At 39.8% G+C, this 19,491-nt stretch overlaps 1 protein-coding gene across 10 annotated transcripts in view; it reads right to left on the bottom strand.

Moving 5' to 3' along the window:
• PTPRC (protein tyrosine phosphatase receptor type C) overlaps window positions 1-19,491 on the bottom strand; it is a 69,591-nt gene that overhangs the window by 32,735 nt on the left and 17,365 nt on the right. The window lies entirely within an intron of this gene.

Consider the following 19,491-nt stretch of genomic DNA (forward strand, 5'->3'; position numbering starts at 1 on the left):
ATCTTCCCTATGTGGTACTTCACAACTGTTGTAGCTCTACACTTTTGAAAATAAACTCCTTCAAACTTTAAAGCAAAAATCCAGGTTTATGTGAAAAACTGCAATACTTACAAAGGATACGTGTTCTATTGCCCTGTTCATGTACCAGCATCAAACCCACATATCTCACCTCTGACACAGAAGCTCAACACGGGCAGATCTCCTGGGACTCCAGGATTTTCTCCTTATCGACCCAACAAGCAGCAGCACATGTTGGCTGCTCAATAGCCACCATGGATTCTGCACCCCGTACAGACAGTTCAGACGACCAACAATAACCATTAATAAAACACAACCAGTGATGACAGTCACCTGTGGAGAGTGAGCAATTTCTTTATGCTCAGAAGTGTCATGAAATGTGTATAAGCCATAATATAAAAATGAATGTAAACAAAAACTAAAATCTTGTAAATACTTTTATAGTGAACAGTTGAATTTGTTGTGGACTGTACATTATTCAAGATCTCTTTCTACAAATTAAAATTTGGAAAAAGCCAATAGTCTGGTATTTTAAAGAAAAAGTATCAATGAAACTAAAATGAAGTTCAGCTAAAATTAGTAATGCAGAGCTACCTACTTCATTCATTATAGAAGTAGGGAGAGATGTTGCCTAAAATCTTGTCCATGAGGTGAGGATAAGGGCCTGCCTATAGTTTTTCTGAAATCATATGAAACTGTCAAAATAAAACTGTTCTTAATTGTAAAAATATAATCTGTAAAAAATGTAGTAGACTGACAACAGTCTGAATAACTTAATAACTGAATAAATGGCTTAGAAGCCACAATGTTAACAACTCTAGTCTATATATCCTGAAACACAGAACCACATTTACTTTTCTAGAGCTACAGAATTGGCAGATGAAGCTTCCCAACCTGAGAGATGTTACAGACAAGAAGAAAAATGCAGACAATATTTTGAATTATCGATGTATCTCCAGCATCTGCAATTAACAGTAAGGACTGGAACATTTATTGACAGCAATTGTCTAATCTAACTGTATACATTAGACTGCCAAGGAACCTTGTAAAATCTAACATGTATATTCATTTATATTTGCCACGAGTAATCAACTTTACATGCATCTTCATGTTTTTTTAAACTCAAAGTTTGAAAGCTGGTCACTCTAAGTTCCATAACATGATTTTTCTTTCTTCAACTGGCTTATGAACTGAAGAATCAATTATTCCCCCTCCTTCACAAATCTTACTTTGGTTCAGCTCATTAAACATACCTTAAGTCAAAAATTAATTTTCTGTGAGCATCTATACAGATCATCCTTCACTTAAACAACTGTTTCCAAGAGAAGAATAAAAGGAATTGCAGAGAAAGTCCTAAATGAAACTCTGATCAGAGATTAATGAAACATGTAGAAATAATTTTCAAGCTATTTACTGATCTCTAATTCAAACATGATGGAGACAAAAATATATACTTCAAGATTCCCTCTTCCGAATGAAGATACAAGCAAAAGAGGGTTCATAAGACTCTCACAGTGTTGAATTTCTCGTTGCCTCACTCACTCCCTTAAGATTCCTGTGAAAGTCATTTTCCCCATCTTCTTTCTTGCAAAGTTAGGAATAATGCTACTAGCTTAAATACAGCATGAGGTTTATTACCTCACGCACGGTGACAGATGCTAAATGTTACACACAATCATAGAACTCGAGGTTGGAAGTGACCTCAAGAGTTCGTCTAGTCCAACTGCCCTACTCAGACCAGCGTCAAGAGTAGATCACTTCTTAAAACAGGAGGTTTTTTCCCAGGCTTGCCCTTTTTTCCCTCCAAATATGTACTGGAGTTTTTACAGAATTTCATGGCAGTTTTATGTCCTTCTAAGCATTTTAAAGGTCTCCTGCTCTTCTATGATTCTATTTTATTTTATGATTTATTACAGCAATGGAACAGGATGCAGTTGAGAAGAATTCAATAGGTGGCACTAGAACACTACAAACCCCTCCCAAACAGCAAAGCAGACACATTGCCCCATATAAATGGAGGGGGAACAGAGGATCCCAACACACCCGACTGTGTTACTCCAATATTAATAGGCATATTGGTGCACTTAATTTACTTTTCCCAATACATCCCACAGGTAACAATTATGTCTCAGCTAACCTTGGGTTACCAAAGTTAACCTCAAAGTCAAAACTGTCTGCTCACTGCTCATGTTTATACTCTAAAAGATAACTCTGGAATTTTGAGAGCTGAAATCTAGTATCATTAACATTTAATAGGGATGTCCAGCCCCCAGAAAACATGCCATGCAGTATGAAAGCCTGAAGATTACAAAACTAAGCAAGTTGCTCTGGGTTTAAACAGGAACTATCCCAAGCCTTTTCTCAAATCTTAAATTACATCCAGTGATAAGAATTTTTAAGATAGTATGTGTATGATAGGCTCAGATAGCCCAAGCAGAAGGATTGAAGTATACAAAAAGTTCCTACTACTGCAGGAACTTTTCTAAGCTTCCCTTTCCCTTCTCTTGATTTGGCCACCAGTTGGTTCCTGCTGACTTACCCAAAAGATTTGCAACCCATCAGTAACGTTTGAGCAGATCTGGCCTTAGTCGGGTGCCCTACAAAAAGGTCCAGCCAGCACACCCCGCGGGCAGGCGGGACCCGGCTAATCACTGCTGTTCCCTTTGCTCTCTGGCTACCAGCTGGCAGACAGTGCAGCTGCTGCCTGGAAAAAAGGTTTGAGAGGGAATGACGGGCTGTCGGCGTAATACACTTGAAATGGGTGAGCTCCTGAAAGCTCAAAGACACTCAGGCCCTGGGAGTGAAACACAGGACTACCGTATTTTGAAGAACCCTTTCAATGTCCATCAAGAACAGCAAACGCAAAAACTGTGAAAGAAACCAGGTCACAGAAGAGCCAAACGCTTCAAAGCCTGAGAGCAGCAGGCTGTATGGGTCACATTGGAGGTGCGGGAGCTGCTCTGTCGCCGATGCAGGAGTGATGGCGCTCACTGCAGTGAGCTGTGCTTGCACCTGCGTAAGAAGTTACAGCTCACTGCTGTCCTTCGGGAAAGACAGAATAAAGTGGAAAAGTTTTCCTCTTGGCAGGACCAAATGACTCAACAGAAGACAACTCAGAACTAGAATACTGTGTCCCAAAGAAGTCCAGAGCCTGATCTTCTCGAGCAGAAGGAGGTACCAGCACACGGTTCCTGTGCACATGTGTTACTAAAGGGAGCTCCAGCTTATCCATACTGTTGAATCTGCGTTAAGAGCCTAAAAGCACTATCATGTTTATACAGGAAAAAATACATTAGCTGACGACAAGAAATGTGCCTTTTAGCTCAGTTGTGCTGTTTAAGTTGCACAGTGGGTAAAATAGACCCAGTTCTGTATTTCCTGCGGAGCTGGGCCAGGGCTGGCACTTGCACGCCAGCAGCTCAGGCTGTCCCCGCTGAGCGCAGGAGCGCTGCAGTGTTGCATTCCTTGATGCACGCAGCATAGAGAAGCCTGGAAAGGAGGATGTCTTTCTGCTAATAGTGCATTTGGTGTTTTATCTAGGGTGATGCCATACCAGCTGTCTCTGAACATCCAGCTGCACTCTGTGTGTCTTTGCCAGGCCTGGGGAGGGAGCAGAGGAAGCGATCCTTCCTCTCAGCCTCGTGTCTGCAAAACCATTGGCAGACAGGGGTTTCTGCCAGGAAAAATGCTTAGTGATTCTCCAGAGCTGCTGCTCTTTTCCCAGGATCTCTCCATCCTTCAGCATATTGGACAGACCCCAGCAACCCCCACATTACACAAAGCAGCTAGTGTAGGTCCAGATTCTGTCTTCCCTCTTTTTACAGCCGAACAGCACTGCTTCAGCGAGGTTAGGGCTCTTCACCTCTGCACCAAAAGCAACAGGATGTGGTCTGCTTGCTCAGATGGAGTAAAACTCTTTGAGGGGGTCTTCAAGCAAACAGCACAGACATTAGTCAGCTCCACCACAGGCCAATACTAAATTGCAAAAAAAAGAACAGTTCCTGGTGGGAGGTGAAGGGTGAGTAAGGCAAGGAGCCTTACAAAATGCTGCCAGCCGCCCTTCTTTGATTTATTTTTAAACTTCAAGTGGGATAGGATGTAATTCACACCTACTTTAAGGCTCCCTTGTGCTGCCAGAACCAGCTAAAGGGACCTTAAAGTAAATGAGCATCAGGGCCAGAGATGTTACTGCTTCTTTTTGCTGCAAACACGAAATAAAGGCATCCATTGCTACTTTATAAATAATTCTGGGCAGATCTATGAATAGGCTAGCAAACACTTAAACATCTCAGTAATTCTATACCACAGAGGACCCCTCAAATTTTATAGGTAGGATCATGTGTGCTGAAGTGCTTTCATAATCACAGACTGCAGAATTACACTTTATTCTTTATCACTAGCTCTGGGGAAGAAAAAAAAAAAACAACAAAAAACTGTTCCCAGTTTCTGTACAAACTGTTTGTTTGGGTTTTTTTAATTGATTAAAATAATGCCATATAAATTCACATTAAAAATACGTGAAATTTTGCATGTTTTGAGTCAACTCTTTGAGTTTAACATGTAGAAACTTCTCTGGTAGCTGGGACATTTCAGAGGGTCCTTAAAAAAAAAACCCTATGCTTATGGTCATTGAAGATGCAGCTACAAAATCACTTCAAAGTAATTCATAACCTAATTGGCAAAATCTTCACAGCCTTACAGTAATCATAGGCATGCTATACATTTACTGTAGCTGACAATCAAAGGTAAGTAAATATTAAAATATCTATTCCCACAGGCAATATTTAGAATATTTATTTTCACTGGAAATTAGGGATTACAAGTTGAAACTGTAAATTTTAACGTAACAGAAATCCTAAAACTTTTTGATTGAGAAATGCCCATTGTTTCCTTTTGAATCAGGATGTAACATCCATTCTGACTCTCCAAAGTGATAATTAGAACAGTTTCCACTTGAATTTCTCAAAAGATTTCTTTTTACACAAGTTAATTAATGATTGGCTCCCATAGTGGCTCCTTAACACACTGCGATCGTTGTGTAAGAGCCTGAGCCTGTCACTCTGTCCCACCACCTTTAATCTTTAGTTAAAGTATACACCTGGGGAGCCAAAGGCTTTTTTATTCCTGAGACATCTCCAGTGCTCAGACGTGCACTCCGCTGTGGAAGGCGCAGGCTTCCTGCAAACTGCACCCCAGGAATAAGTGCAGGCCTGCACTGCAGCTAAATATAATAGGAGGTGCCATTATTCTTTTAATGAAAATTAACCTTTGAAATTAATGCTTGCTCATGGTTCCTAACATCTATGACCCTCTCCTTGCTGTCCAGCTTCCAGGATGTGAGTTGCCTCTCTCCTTCTTAATTTCAGAGTCAAGTATAAGCATTAAGCTGCATTGACAGTATTGAAGAAGGTAAAAAATTCAAATTAACCAGCAATTAAGTACAAGGGCAGCAGTTAGAAGAAAGAGATGGAATTAAGAACTTATAGCTGGCAGATACAAGGAGGAATACAATGTTGCAGGCTCAGGAAACAGAAGGAAGCACAAACATCAAAGTTTGTCAACAGTCATTATTTAAAACAAAATTAATACCAAGATAGCTTCTGCTAACATACAGAGCCTATTCTAAGGAAAGGACAAGAAGAAAAGCACAATAAAAATACTGAAATAATACTTTTTCCTCAACTGATCTAAAATGAAATCAAGTATTTCTGACCATTTAAAAAAAAAAAGAATTTTCTGATTACACAAAATAAATTTGAGTTTAATTTTTCCAGAAAAAAAAAGAACCACAGAGAGAAACAGAAATTTCCCTCAAGAAATATTCAAGTAATAGAAACAACATTTGTTACCAATGATATCTGGGATTTCTTACAACCATAAACCCAAAGTAGAACAAAAACTGAAAGCAGCAATTCAAATACTTTTTGCCACATAGACGGTTCTAGCAAACTTAAAAAAAATATCCAGGAATACGGTGTATGTAGCAGGCAGAAGGAAGGCATTTCAACCAATTGCACTGCACTTGAAATGACACCCTCAGTCTTCATAGGACTTTAACTGCAGTAACCCACTTGTACAACTGCAGCTAACGACACCTTTGCTGCTCTGTGGTTTCTCTCATGCTGTTTACTTCTGTTTTTCTTCTACAGAACCCTACTCAAAAGGAAGAGGGTGCAGCATACTGTGGTTTAGAGCTTAAGTGCTTCCAAATGGTGAAACTGAGTTACCATAGCACCCACATGCTCAAGCAATCAGACCTATCTCAGTGCTAAACCACAACTTCTCTAGTGCAATCATGAAATTTCCCTATTAAATTCCTCTTCACCAAATTTGCATTTGTAATTATTTTTAGTTGTACAGGTTCATTAATGTGAGAGTGGGGGGTGGCAATCTTTGGGATAGTGTCCAGGCTGCTTTGCAGGGAGTACTTGTTACCATTTGAATTGTCTGCAAGAGGAGAGAGTATCAAACCCCGATGTAACAATGACTTCAACTGTGAAATGCTGGCTACTCTCCACAGTCCTTGATAAATACCTATACACGAGGAATGGAAGATCTGCCGGTATTTGCTTGGCAATTTTGTGCTATGTGCAAAAGAAAGACTCCTGTTTGCTTTGTTTTCTGTATATTTTCAGCATTCGTGCATGTCTAAAGTCAAAAGCCAGACTCATGTTGACACCATGCTAAACTTGTCTGTTATCAAGGGCCAGTCCCTAAATTTAGTTATGACTTTCCTAGCCGTGCTGTACCTTCCTTGATCTTCCTTTCCCACATCTACCATGAGCAGAAAGAAACACTTAACACCATACTTCTCTGCTCGATGATACCGACAGGGTGGTTCTGGATTTGCTGAATCCATACTGTTTACAGCAAGCAAAAGGAGGAAAGCAGACACAACTATTACATTGTCCTCTCAATCCCTCATGTTTTTGCAGTTGCCCACTCTGTCACTCCTGGGGAGCTATGGAGCACAGCTGAAGGCAGTTCAGTTCTCAAGAGTTTTGACCAGAAAAGGAGGCTGGGGCTGAGAACTGACTGACTATTGGTGTGAAGTAGGGGCAACCATTGGACCATGCGTTACTTAAATATCTGACTTGCTTCTCTATCTACGTCTGAGTTCCTTCAAGATAAAAGTATTACCTGGTTTTGCAGATCTCTTCTTGATGGCACATTATTTTTTACAGAATTTTGTCAGCAATAGAAAATGGGTCCTGTGCTCTGCAAACAAAACCAGCTTGGAAATACTTCTCTAAACTATCTTTAATCAGCTCAAATATCAAACCATAAAAATTCTAGTACTGTATGAATAGCAGCATTATAGCCACTGATAATATAAAGCCTGCTGAAATCTGAAATATCTTCTGTTTGGTAGAGATCTATTAGCATGAAGTCCTTAGATCAACAGCTCTGTACCTACTGGGAGCATTATGTCAGTGGGGACTCTAATCAGTGATTTTCAAAAAGATGCACCCAGTGATTTTTAAAAAGAAACAAACATTTCTTTCAAGAAATTACATCTGTCTATGAGCTTTTCCTTTTTGTAGTAATATTTTTCTCTGATCCATTGCTATGTTAAATACCCAACCAAAACCAGCTAACTGGTGTGGGGGAGCTGAGGGAGGAGTGCAGATGACAGAGGTAAATAGTTGATATTCAGGTGCTCTGAACTTCTGCGTCTCCAACTGACATGACCTGGATTTGCACATACTTCGCTTTCCTAAAAAAATAGGATCAAAGCACAGTCAAAAGTGGAAAGAAAATGCATAGGCTCTGAAAAGAGACCATAACATTTTCTTTCATTTTTTTCATTTTTTTTAACTTTAGATGTATGTTGTATTCTAAGCCAGTAAAGAGTTTGAGATGGAAGCCTGATTTTCAAAATGAAGCTGCTTCCTCTTAATTTAATTATATTTATAATGCAGAAAAAAAATCAGTATTCCTCAATCCCAACCATAACTGCTTGGTGTGATGTTCTATGCAGGCTGTAGAAGACAACTTATGCCTGGAAAGGTTTCAGTCAGACAATATGGAGAAAAGGAAACGAACATTTCCAGTGTTCCAAAAGGAATATTAAGATTAAACAAACAAAAAAACAAACCACCCACAAAACTTGAGACAGGCATTCACAAATTCCTAGAAAATGTCTATGCTACAAATAAGCAATCTAGTACCATGTAAATTCACAAATCCACTTGTCATGCTACAAATAAGCAATCTAGTACCATGTAAATTCACAAATCCACTTGTCATCACAAACGGTTAGCCCCTAACAAACCAATTCTTTGATTTTTTATGCATTGCACGTTTTTTTTAATGAGAAGTACATATAAAGGTACCACAGGAGTGCCATGGCTTCACCTTGGCCAAGGGCTGAGAGCAGGGCAAGCAGGGCTCAGTGGTGGCACATAGCCCCATGCCAGCAAGACCAGAGTGTGATGAACCACAGAGCACCAGTCCACCAGAGCAGCACCCAACAGTGCTGCAAGGGCGTGTTCCTGGGGGCTGCTCTGACAGTCTGACAGCACCTGGCTATCGAGACCCTCGGCAGTAGGAGCTGGGGACAGCCCACAGCCCTACACGTCTTTCCAAGGTTGCAGTCAGAGAATACCTCTGGTTCAGTGACACAGGTAAACGCACAGGTGGTAGCTGCACTGTTCCCACAGGATAGTTCTTCCCGTCACCAAGGTAAAGCTCCCATTAATTCAGTATTGCTGCAAAAATCACACATTTCAGGTAGCGCCCTGAATACAAAATTTCTCACACATGCAGGAGATGCCAAGTGGCTCACAGGAATGGTGCTTTGAGGACTGCAATGGCGTTTGCTGCTACTAAAGCATCCCTGTTACAGAGCCCAAGGCTGGAGGTGGGGAGGTGTCACCTTCTGCCTTTGGTGAGAACACATCCCACGGTTCAGACGAGCACAGTGGAGTCAGTGAGGATCTGACTTTATCTGCTCACAAGAACAACACAGTTGTTTAATTGAATTCTCTGATGAGTGTGCTGTTCAGGCCTGAAAAAACCTAGCTGCTTTACTCCAGCAGAGTAAGGCACATGGCAGCGCTCTGTACCTCCAGTGTGCAGCACTGGGTTTTACTGTGCTCAGTTACTCTGCCTGCATGGTCCCAGCCTCTGCAAAATCCTTAACTCCAGCAGAAAGGCACAAATCAGAATAAAGATAGAAAATTTCGTTTTCCAGCAATCTGTCATTAGTATTTCTACAACTTCTTGCTCTGAGCTTAACAGGGCCGTCAGCAGTCCCCGTGCTGCATGAGCCAAAGTCCCAGCCTCCCATCTCCGAGCAGCAATGCTCTAAACTATCCTGCTAGTCTCAGTCATCTCCTATGACCCAGATTTCTTCCAGCCTGAAGAGAAGATCCTAACCAGCACTGGCTGATAGACATCTAGCTTCTGTTTCTTAAAAGGATAGAGAGTACAGAGAGAAAAAACGCACCCGGCTCGGTGGAGAACAGTTCCGTACCAACCCTGCCTGCTGGGCAGCTCTTTCCCCCTCCGGGGCCAGCAAACTCTGTCTTTCAAGGGAGAGTGATTTTACTTGGTTACTATCCTGGCTTCTGGTTTTTTTCCCCTCTAAGACATTCAGGCCAGAAATGATGAGAATTGAATATCATTCATCAAATATGCTACAGAATAACATTTTCGTTGTTCATAAAATATTGTGACAAACAGTATTTACTGATCAACAGCCAAACCAGCTGTATACTTCTTAGTGTAGAATTTAAAACACAGTCAAATATACACACAAAATGTTGGCAGGAAGCATCATATAAGGGTCAGATTCTACCACCACTATTCATGCAAAAATAATTTGAAAAGTAATCCATTCAGTGAAGCATACCAATATATTATAGAAAAACTGCCTGTTAAGGATTATTTATATCTATTTGCTATCTAAACTAATATGGAATCATTATTTTTTTTTATTGAAAAGCAGAAATTACCAGTATTTAAATTAATGAAAATTTCCTATATTTGACATATAACCTGAAATCCATCTTGTACTCAGCCAGTATGAGGAAAGTTGGGACCCCAAGTCCTATCCAGGGATTCCACATTTTACTGCTGTGTGAGTGGTCAGACGTACTCTCCATCCCTGTGCCTCTGCAACACCCCATGCAAAGTGCAGATAATGGCACTATCCTACTAAACTGGCATATTGCGATTAGAAATTCAATAAAAATTATGAAGTTTGCACAAAAGAGATCTGAAAGTGCTATTAAAAAAAATATATGCTCACATCCGCCTGATTGCATAAACAGGAACAGTCTAAGGGCTGCAGAGAGAGAAACTCCTAGAACCCAAGCTCCCCAGAATGCTGCGCGCACACATGCAAAAGCCTCTCACTGTCTCAAAATCTGGATTGCAAAACCTGGGATCTGCCCCTTCAGGGAAGCTGAGCCAGCTCTGTTGAGAACAGACCTGTACTTCATGTCATGCCAGAAGCAACAATGAAGAGATTTCAGAAGGGAGCTGAGCATGCACAGCTCCTCCTGAATTCAATAAAAACTTTGAGTGAAAGTGATTTCTCAATCCCCTTTTTTTTTTTTTTTTTTTTTTTTTTTTTTGAAAATCAGATCATCAATTTTGGTGGCCAACTCTGGGCAGTTATCTACGTTTTAAATGTGTGCTTTTTTCCCTCTTTCTCTGTTTGCTACTTGCATTACAATAAATATGAGATGTGAGCCCCAACTTTTAACTAACAATCTATCTGATAACCACAAACAGAGGGGAAAACAGTTCATCTGATTTTGCTTTTAAATCCTGCGCTGACCGTTCTTTTCTAAAAGACAGTGCATGCTGAATGTTTCATGAGATTAAAATAATGGCTCAGAATAGAAGGACTCCACTTTGCTCACAGAGATTGGTGGTGCCCCATATTCCAGCAAAGAAACTGTGAAAATCTAAAGTTCATGTTCCTCAGGATTTGAAGACTAATTTCAGTATCGTTTTAAATAATTCAAGGCAAAAGAAACATAAACAGCCTATGCTTGCATCTTTTGTATGTGGCAAGCAGTTTTCATTAGCATTTCATAAACATTTTCTGGTTTTCATTTTTTATTATAATTTTAATTTTAAAACTATTAATCGAGCAGTCTGGACAAGAAAAGTAAAATCAAAGACACTAGATAAAGATGCTAAACAAGAACTTAGGAAAATAATTTTATGCACCTTTCAAAGTATAGGGACCCAGGGAAAGCCCTCAGGCCAAAGCTAAGAGAACATCCAATTTCATGCTCCAAATAATTTTACACTCTTTATATAGGCACAGCAATGCACAGGCCAAGAAATTCAGCAGATCTGTAAACATTTCTCATGTCTAATAATAAAAGGAAGTATATAGTAGCATTGCATGTCTTATTACAATAGCAAGAACAGCTCCCACTTGGAAGTGGGAGGTCAGAAACCCGATCGGATCTGTAAAACAAGTCTCAGGCTTGTATACACACATAAACATAGCTGGAACAATTTGGAAGCAGCATGTGTCATGTTTTCTGTGAGGACTGATGGAAAAGCTGAAGCAGAAAGGCACAGTATATGCAAATCTTTATACTTTCAAAGTCTACACTTTAACAGCGTTTGGTTGAAATGCTGATGAATTTCTGACCATGTGACCTGGTTAATTTAACTAAGGGAATACATCAGAAAATTTTCAGTTGTGCAAGTTAAGACACTTGGACATATTTTTTAGCACCTATACAGTCTTTCATATATATGTTGCAAAAATTTGATAATATGAACAAAAGAAAAAGGCCAAAAAGTTCTGTTAAGTGTCCAAGAGAGCACTTCTGCCCACAAATTCATCATGGACTTCAGCAGGAATTAAGCTCATAGTTTGAATTAAGATGATGTTCTGAATCAGGGCTGCTACAGAGTCAAGAGTGTGAGCATGTAACACCCCTAATATCACCCCAGCCACAAGCACAACTAGGAAGTGGGCACTGACAGTGCTTAATTTAGCATTCAGCTGTGCTGGCTCGGGAAGGCACGTGAGCTTTTTCTGTGCCTGTCACTTGGTACGTGTAGCTCAGCTCCAGTCTGGAATGACCTGGCTTTCCATGGGCTGCTCTGCACTGTCTATGCTCTTTGGAGTACCTGGATAAACTACGATCAAAACCCTGCATAGTCTACAGTACCCACAGCCAAACTCTGTGTCAGTTTGTCTGTTTTTAGAACGCTTCATATGGCAAACTGAAAATTTCAAGGCAATTTCATTCATATTAAAATTATGAAAGACAATTTATAACAGTGCCCAGCATTAGCAAGGCAATTGAGACCACTATACTTGAAGACTCAAACAGGCTGCAACATTTTAGTTAGGATATTCAAGATCACCCTCACATCCAGAAACTTTGAAAAATCTATTAAAACGTAATATACTAGCTTCTGGATTCCCACTGTGCTGCACAAGATTGTTCTGTAGGGAATTTCATGGTCAAGAATGCATGATGCTCTGCCCATAATCGATTGTGCATTGTAAACACAATGTGATGTGTTTCTTTCCTTTTGGAAAAAAACCCCATGTTCTTTACTTACATTTACATAACCAAGACCCAAAGAAATTAGGACAGACTAACAGCATCTGCAGCGATGACCGTGTAAAGCAATCTGAAATAGTGTAGTGAAAGATAAGGCAGAAAACCACCAGCCTTCTTTAGATTGGCAGAGCCAAAGAAAACCTTTATGAGAATTAGTAAACTCCCAAGAAAATAAGGAACACAGTGATCAGGGAATGGAACTCCCTATCCAGGACATAATGTGTTTCCCTTAGGGGATGAGTAGCCAATCCTCTAGGACCACAACAGGTGTCTTTTATAGACAGTTGAATTAAAGGCTGTCAATTCATTTTGACAGATGTCTGAGGCAGATAGCTGCCCCAATGGAATATGGTTTTCTGATGAATGGAAGTGGAATTTTTACAAAAGCATTCTCCAAAGAATACAAGAAACAGCACTGAGGCCCCCAGCATCTCCCACACTGAGCTGACATCCCTCCTGCTCAGCCTCACATCATGGGTGATTTGGAAACTGGCTGTAGCAGAGGCTGGCCCTGCAGAGGTGGCTGGCTTATGGCTGAGTTGGATCCCACTGCTCTTGGTATCATGGGGAACTTCTCCAACTTGAGCAATTAGAATCTATTTGACCATGGATTTCTCCCTGTGGACAAGGGTCTACATTCCATGAGGACTGCGGGCCTCTTGCCAGAGCATTTGCTCTCCATCCAGGAGAGCACCACTTGTGCAAAGGCACACAATGCTAAACTGGTTTAATCGCCAAGCATGTTCTGTCTTTCAGTTTTAAGTTATTGGAACTTGCCAATGAAAGTAATCTTTTACCTCATCAAGCTTTGGCACTACACTACCAAATGTGGTTGTAAAAATCCTGCTTCTGCAGCTAGTTGCGTTACTGCTTGTTCAGGGGCCTCTCTGTCTTGCTTTGCTGAACCCTGTAGTCACATCCTTTTTGGCTATGAGTCATTACAGTTAATCAGCCACATGGTCAAACTCCCATTTCAGTATAAATCAACTTCAGTTTAGATTTGAGTGGCTTAACCATGGGAGGGTTCCCATTGTCTTGTTAAGTTTCTGCCTTTGGACCTTAGGGGACAAAACTGAGAGGTCAATGTTGATGTTTACCCGTCAGCCAGCTTCAAGTGTCACTTACTCTTCATATGCTTGTTTGGCAGAGATATGCAGATATCACATAAAGTAAATAAACCCCACTGCAATCCACCATCCCCCTAGGAAGGGGCAGAACAACTATTTGAAAACTTAAAAGCAACAAAACTGTTGTTAAATGTATTTGGCCTTTATTAGTAACCTTGTTCAACAAAACATCTTCATGTGTTCCCTCCCAGGCTCTGCAATAATGCTGACACTTAACAGCAGCATATGATGCTGTGCTGATACACTAATGGGTTAAGAGAGGGTGCTGGGACCAGCTGCAGGTCTGGCAGGGCCCCACTGCTTTCTGCACATGCACCAGACAACGCTACTCTCTGCTGGGAAGCCTAATGTTGCAAAAACCATATATGATGGGCCACTTTTTGCCTTTTTTTTTCTTTTTTTTTCTTTTTTTTTTTTGCCTTTTCCCCGACCCCGACCACCTAGAATTATTGGAAGTTGCTGATTCTCTGCCTTCTCTGAAGCAGTTTCAGCAGCCGACCTCTAAACTGCAGTGGTCCCCTGCTCAAGGGGCTGATCCCTTTTGATCCCTTTCTGCCTGGCTCTGTTCATTATCTGTTCATCATGCACCTCCTTATGGAAACTCTCCACCTAAAATATGTGTCCAGTCTTTGTAGCCTGAACACTGACCCGGTCTTACATTAGAGTTTCACCATGAACTTGCAGTTGCTTCAGAATTGCCATCCAGGTTGCCTATTTTGGTATGTCTTGACAGTTTGCTATGTCTCTGCCAACTTGATCAGAAATTCTGAGATTCAGAGGTGACAAGCTCAAAAAGATTGGTTCAGCCTTCCACAGAGAGAGGAATTTAGATCTGCTTGTCCAGCAAGTCTGACGTGTGACCATGGCACTATGTTTATCTTCCTAGTCTTGACCAGATTTCACTGGAGAAATACTGTTTGACTTCAGGTAAACTAGCTTAATGAAAATTTATGTTTCTTTTCAGATGATAACCTAATCATTTCAGAGGAATTTCCAAAATAGACCGGGTCAGCCCTGTTTAATAGTTTATTGCTAAAGATAAATAAAAATTTAAGTTCCTACAATTATTCCTGCAAAACACGAAAATAAAAAGAAAACGTCCATTTTCACCTGGTCTATAACTTCATCTGAAATTATATATGTAATCTAAAAATAGAAAACAGTTGAAAATGTTTAATAATTTAAGGCTGTGTATTTAACATTTTTGAACAAGAATAAGAACAGACACAGGAACTAACAGCAAATAATGATTATAGATGTACAAGAAGAGTTTCATTAGATACAAATTATGGGAATGTAGTCATGCTCACCTGCAAAACTAATATGGCAGACAAGTAGCCAGAGCTCGTTTGTGCTCCTCCTCAGACACCACCAGGAAGAGACTGAGTTGCATCAGCAGAAGATCTAGCTCAGATACAGATTTCAACTGTACAAAGGGAAATCAAGCATAACTTTTCAAGCATTTTGGTGTTTTAACAGTGTTTGGAACTAATGGACTTCTTTCAGTTTCCTGGTAAATGGCAGCCTGCAAGAACTACATGGTCTCACAGGATGTAAGTGCCTTAATTTTATCTCCATTTTGCAGAGCACTGGTCTGTACTTAGCAAACCAGCTCTTGGATTGCTTGTAAGCAAGCACGTTCCCATTCCTACAGCAAGGCTACCTGCCCAGCCATAAATGAGTAAACTGCCTCACTGAGGTAAAGGTGAATAGTAGCAAGGTACAAATATATTAACACTTCAGCCTACATCATTTAAAAACACAGAACTTTGCAAAACTAAACTACCAGAAAGTGTAGTTGCCCTAATGACACATCTTTCATCTTTAGAATGCTTCTTTAGCTACAAAGCACCCCACAAGCAGCCTCTACAATGACGCAGCCTCATGGTACATCACAGTATGAGACAGTTACTACCTATGAAATAAGCCTGTTTGTAGTTTACCTTCAATGAGCATTACGCTGTACACAGAAAATTGGGTGACTGTCCCAGATTAGGATGAACTGAGATGCCCAGTATAAATGTCCAATGTACTTTTTCCTTTTATATAGTTCTGCTATTGCTATTTCAAGTATTCTTTAATTACTGAAGGTTCATTTATCCGAAGTCCAAAAAGCCACCCTTAAAAATAAGATTACTGTAGTATACTGACTACCTCAACCATACCAACTGATGCTTAGGAAGTTGTTTTGTATTTTTATTGTAAATTCATATTCCTAAATCCTTCAACAAATTTTGGATGAATCCCACATCATTCAGCTCTGAACCTTACTTCCTAAAGATAACATTCACAAGCTTTATGCAGAGTTCTTTCCTAAAAGAAAACCCAGCATTAAAAAAAAAAAAAAAAAAAAAAAAAAAAAGTCAACAGGTCCTGTTCTCTTCCCCACTGCTCACAGAAGAAAACGCCCTGTGTTGTTACACTGCTGTGCCCCTTTCTCACTGCTGACAGACTGAAGCCAACCCTAGTTTCTAACACCGCCTTATACTTTCAAGCAGTGAACAGGAATCTCTCCAGAGACAACTGCATGAGAACCTTGTAAAAAGGCAGCTTTAGCCTTCTGTGTGATTGCACCTATTAAACAATCTAGCAGACCCACCAAGTTATTTACAGGTTTTCTCATTCATTGGACTAATTTGTTTATTTATTATGGGTTTAATTCCTGAATTAATTTCCTTTTAATTTTGGTAATAATTACTTTGCATTTCCCCTATGGCAGTTGATATTATCTTTAGTTAGCATCACTTCAGATGGATTTCCAGCTTCAGAACACCTCTACTACCTAAACAAACACTCATAACCCAGCTATGTTTTTTTTCTCTGGCTTTACTGCTCCCTCTCCATTTGGGCTCAGGCACACACTTGCATAGTTTAACATAATTTCCTTACAGGTTCTAGGATTTCAACTTATTTATTTATAGATTTTCTTTCAGTTCATTCCAAAATGCTTTTTCCTAGAGCTAACTTCCTAACAACACTTGTCCCAGAGAACACTAGTGCTCATATTCTGTAGAAATAGCACTGAGCATTTCAGAGGAGATGCAACTTTTACTCTGTTTAAATTATACCTAGAAGACAGTATATTTACTTGCAAGACATTACATCTACGTAAGATCCTCACATCTCTTAAATTCTAATAGGAAGTGTGCATCAATTTGTTTTTTATAAGACTAACTCCAAATACCTAGTTATAAGACAGGAGCTTTTCATAGTAGATCTCTACCAAGGTCTTAAAATGTGCAAGGAGTCCTCTGGTTAGGTATACTGGGAGCTTGATACAACTGAGTGAATTAACCTTGTTTCTTTGGACGCCTGTTTTTCAGTCTAACTTAGTGGTATTTTCAGTGAGACTTTATGAATGCATTCCTTGTCCTCACAAAGAATACAAACTTGATTACTGGGCGCTTCCAAAGCACTGTGAATGAAATGGAGAAGGATTTTTTCAGACCAAATTTAAAATTGACAGAGGTAAAAACAAATTACTGCATCTGCATATTGTTACCTGTGCTTTTCTTGAAGTAGAATATATTCTTGTAAAAAAGTGTCAGTCACAATGTGTCAATAAACTAAGTCTGTATTAGACAAAAGGTGGTGACTCACTGCAGTAAGAGCAATGCTATCACTGGCAAAACTATACATTACCTAACAGGTTTGGATACAGTATGGTAAGAGGTATCCAAGTGGCCTGATTTCATCCTTAATGCATCAATAGAAATGTATGACTACGTCTATACCAATAAACCTGAAAATGCTTCCAAGATTACAGGTCCAGATCAAGCATACCAGACACCAAAGGGGAGGCACCTCCATCTGCCACACTCTACAGGAAGGAAGCCTGAATCTGCAGGAGGGAAGGGAGCAGCAACATGTGCCAGGATGTCCCCCTGCCCAGGCAGATGGCCAAGGCTGCAAGGGGCAGCTTAGAGCATGCTACTACCTGCAGAACAGATCCAGTCAAAGATGTTTACACTTGGACATATCACATCATATTTATCTAACTTATAAATTTAAGGATTTTTTTTTTATTTCATAGCTTGAGTTGTTAAGCTTTTGAGAAAGATTCTTATTAATACAAACAGTTTCTTTAATTTAAATAAAAAACCCCCAACAAATAATTCTTTCTGTCTACTTCACAGAAGTATGAAAATCAGAGAACAGCAAAAGATCAGTTGATTTCAATAAAGTTGCCCTGATAGACAGATCAGAAGTTCCTACCCTGGATTAAATGTGTGTGTATGTACATATATATATAAAGAAATATATATATACACACATGTGTATATATATATAAAAAGAAAGTTCATTCTGATTAATTACTAGTCTGCTGACAGTAAAAAGCTGGTGCAATGGTCTTGGATGTGTCCTTGAAATGTCTCTGGCCTTGTAAGCCAAGAACACAGCAAGGAGAAGGGTTTTGCAGATGAGCAATGCTTACATCTCCAGAGAATCCTTTGGATCCCCCCAAATCTGGAGAATCTGTATTGCATGATGTTTAAACCCCAATTTCTTTCTGTAGCATGCACACAACTCCTGTCTGAGTTCAGAAACCCTAAGGAATCTTTTTTACTTCCTCTGTTTTCCTCGTAGCAAGGCTTCACCTATGAAGAAGGCATGAGTTTGGCTCGTGCTTGCCAATTTGATCATTATGTTAATTAATGCAACAAAAGCAATATTAAAAACATGCACCAGTAACATTGTACACACTGGACACTTAAATAATATTAAACCTAACTATTTTTAGCAAAGAATCATCAAAGAACTGAAATTCAGGAACCGTTTCAGATGTTATAACAACAGCAGGCTTACGAAAACCAAGTGTAACCATAAAGATAATGAGCAGAGAGACCAAGCTAGGATCTATTTGCAATCAAACTGGTTTCTTCTCCAGTAACTGCACTGTGAAGCTTCTAGATGGAATCTGCAGACAAGAAACCAACACCTAACACTTCAAATACTCAGCATCACACACTGTCAGTCATTCCCAGCATTCTTCATTATGAGTGAAATCTCCTGTCTCGGTATGAGAAGAAACCATAGGGATTTGGTTTTGAGTTTGGTTTTGAGCTAAAAGCTTTGAAGCACTTTTTGCTCTGAAATGTGACATTACAATGAATTCTGTGACAGATCATTTCCCTAATGATCACATTTCCTGTAGTGAGACTTCTCATCTGTCTCTATGACTACACCAACACTGCAACCACACGCACTCTGCAACACCTTCCACCTCCAGTGAAAACACTATTATATGTGCACACTGAAACAAGACTCAGACATGTCACTCAGACCTAAGACATAGATTAGGAGTCTGCATCACCAGCACAGCTGAACTGTTTTGATTTGGGGTTTAGAATTCTTTTACAAGGAGAGTAGATGGTAACTTTTATAGAAATCCATCTCAGCAAGACCTGTCGTTGTAGTCCTGATCATGTTAATTTTAATTTGCGTTTGCCTCCTCAGTACCACAATAATTCCAGATCATAAAATTAAATGCAACTGCTAAATGTACCGACCCCTCCTGCAAAACTATTAGCGCATTATTGTTATTTCCCTATTCTTGATTTACTCTTGCTCATGCTCTAGAACATCTGAAAGGTGAGACCCCTTTGATCTTATCCAACTGTCCAAGCAACCCTTTTAGTTGTGCTTTAGTTTGACACTCCTGCCTGGAAGTACACAGAAATTTTCTTTTGAAGCTGACAACAATCTTCTCCCAGGAAGAAGGATGCATACCCTCATGTCTTCCTCCACTAGGCTTTGCTGAATATCAGATTAACTTCTTGTGTCCATCCTGA

Source organism: Falco naumanni, chromosome 11 (genome assembly GCF_017639655.2).
Source record: "Falco naumanni isolate bFalNau1 chromosome 11, bFalNau1.pat, whole genome shotgun sequence".
In the NCBI taxonomy this organism is placed as follows: Eukaryota; Metazoa; Chordata; class Aves; order Falconiformes; family Falconidae; genus Falco; species Falco naumanni.